The 2,827-nt window shown below is 40.8% G+C and overlaps 1 pseudogene; it reads right to left on the bottom strand.

Annotated features, from left to right (window-relative positions):
• Window positions 1-455: 455 nt before the first annotated feature.
• Window positions 456-1,007, bottom strand: LOC102916582 (adenine phosphoribosyltransferase pseudogene; annotated as a pseudogene).
• Between the last annotated feature and the right edge of the window lie 1,820 nt (window positions 1,008-2,827).

Here is a 2,827-nt window from a genome sequence, read left to right as displayed (position 1 = left end):
GGAAGAGGGGGTGGAGGAATAGGAGGAAAAGGAAGAAGAAGAAATAAAAGGAAGAGGAAGAGGAGGAGGAGGAGGAGGAGGAAGAAATTGTCTTATCAACTGACCAGCTGATTGATCCTTCATTCAGCAAGGAGGAGAAATGATTTCCAAGTTTTGAAGAAAGAAATTTCAAAGGATGTGGAATTATACTTTTTTTTTTGACGTTGTAACAAGCTGTTTATTGATTTTGCTGTGTCATAACCTACAGTAGCACAGCTTTGCTCTGCTCCAGGGCTCAGTATATATAGAAAACCCAGGACCCAGGGGGTCCATAGGCATGGCGATCAGCTGACCAATGAAACGAGTGAACGCAGAAGGGCATTCACTGGCTCACAAATGTCACTTAGGTGCTAGCGCTGACCCACAGTCCTACAGATGCTGGGATCAGGAGTGCAGCAGCTTTTCTAGCCCCTCAGTTACTCATACTGCAAGAGAGAGAAGGGTATGGATCTTAGGTGAACCTGCCTTTCAGCGAGCTCAGCTCTATCAGGCTCACACACCCCACCACCTCAGCCTGTGGCTGGCCCAGCACCTAACAGGCCTCAGGCATGGCTCCTCCAATGGCCAGGAGATCATCTACAACAACCACATTCTGCCCAGGTTCTAAGGCATCTTTCTGGATTTCCAGCTCAGTCTTACCAAACTCCAGAGCATAGGAGGCTGACATGATAGGTAGGTCCTGGCCGCTTTCAACCCTTCAAGATGAGCATACATCCCAGACCCAGAACTTGAGCTAGAGAGGGGCCAAACAGGAAACCCCTAGAGTCTAGGCCTGCGATGTAGTTAATCTTGCCTCTCTCGAGGGACTTCAGGTGACTGGCCAGGAGGCAGATGGAAGCTCCTAAGAAGTCTAAATCCTTCAAGAGGGGCAAGATATCAAGATATCCCTGAACAGCACGTCCGAGATGGGGACGTCCCAGAAAACTGAGGATGCTCTGTGCCACTAACTGCAACTTAAGTTCTACCATAACCTCATGAGAAAACAATATGGGATTACACTTTCTTAAAAAATTCTCAAATACATACAGAGGAGTAAAGAAATGAGAAAACACATTAAGAAAATTCCTATCTTGACCATCAAGAAGTATTAACCAAAGATGTCATTATAACGGATTTCATATGCAAGAAAGTATGTGGAATGCAGCAGTACAAAGTCAAGCTGCAAAATCAGATTATAGGTCCCAAAAAAGTTGAAACTTACATAGAATCTTAGCTTACATCTGACCACCATTGCTACTCGTTGGGGAAAACTAGATATTTCAATCAAGGATGCAGACACTCTCACTCATCCAGATAAAGGAAAAGGAAACTGAGACCCTAACGTCATATGCATAGTTAACAAATTTAAATACAAATTTCAAAAATATAAAATGTAAGGAAGACAAATACTTTATGAACTAAATACAGGAAACATCTATTGACACAGAAGGCACAGAGAAAGAAATGAGTTATCCCATGCACTTATGATTTCCTTTTAATTTTTCCATGATGTGATCTTCATGGGTTTCATATCTGAGTCTTTACAATATGATCTAGCTACACCACTCCTTGGAATATGCCTAAAGAACTTACCATCCTATTTCAGAGATACTTGATCAGGCAATGTTCTTTGCTGCCCTATTCACAATAGCCAGGGAATGGAGACAACCTAAATGTCCTTCAACAGATGAATGGATAATAAAAATATGGTACATATACACAATGGGATACTATTTAGCTGTAAAGGATAATGGAATTTGCAGGTAAATGAATGTAGCTAGAAAAGATTAGATTGAATGAGATAACCCAGACTCAGAAAGATAAATACCACATGTTCTTTCTCTGTGGTTCCTGGTTCAAAGTCTTTGTATGGAAGATACAATGTGGAATAACCACAGAAACCAGTGAAGTATATGCAAGGAAGTATATGGAATATAGCAATACAAAGTCAAGCTTCAAAATCCAGGGCCATAGGAGGTGGTAGTGGCTTAAGAGGAAAATAGCAGGATTGAGGTGATATGAAAAAGAAAATGTAAATATGGAGAGGGGGCTCCACCTGGGGACAATAGAGGACTGTCATGACAAAAACAGGAGGGACAAGAGACAAATAATACAAAAGTTGTATACTTAAACCTCAGGGAAACATGCAATTTTATATTTACCAAAAATATGCATTATATATATGATATATCCATATGTACTTTTATGTATAGTACACACACACACAGGTCTTGTGAAAGAAATTGAGCCATTTAGGATAGCCATAAACCCACAAGATTGATAGATAGATTAACAAAAATTCTAATACCAGGTACAAGAAATTTCCTGTGGAGGGGTTGTCAGTTTAGTCCAAGTGACTACCCAAACAATATAGATTATAGAGACAGCCTTTCTTTGCTTCTTAGAAGTTGAAGGTAATCCCCTGTTGCTTAAGGCACCACCTGTTTAGAACTCAGGACTCAGATTATTTAAGCTGGCTGAAACCTAAAAGTCTTGACACCTTCCTGACATCTAGCTTCCATTTTAGGTACCCTAAAATGCTATGCAAGCTGTCAAGAGAAGGAAATCTTTAATAGTCCTACTCGGAAGCATCACCTATGAAACATGACAATGACCAGCATGCAAGATATCCTGAGTGGTGACACAGGATGGCAGTAAAACAAAGCTCTGTACTGGATTTAAGACCCATTCAACAGGAGGGAAATTGGGACTGATACTAGAAACCTCGAAAACTTCCCTGGGAGTAGTGAAGTCATGGAACTTAGAAAAGAATTTACTGCCATCACTTTGCTAGGCCACCATATTTCCT

The sequence above is a fragment of the Peromyscus maniculatus genome, chromosome 12, assembly GCF_049852395.1.
Source record: "Peromyscus maniculatus bairdii isolate BWxNUB_F1_BW_parent chromosome 12, HU_Pman_BW_mat_3.1, whole genome shotgun sequence".
Taxonomy (NCBI): Eukaryota; Metazoa; Chordata; class Mammalia; order Rodentia; family Cricetidae; genus Peromyscus; species Peromyscus maniculatus.
This window is presented reverse-complemented; position numbering and strand designations above follow the sequence as displayed.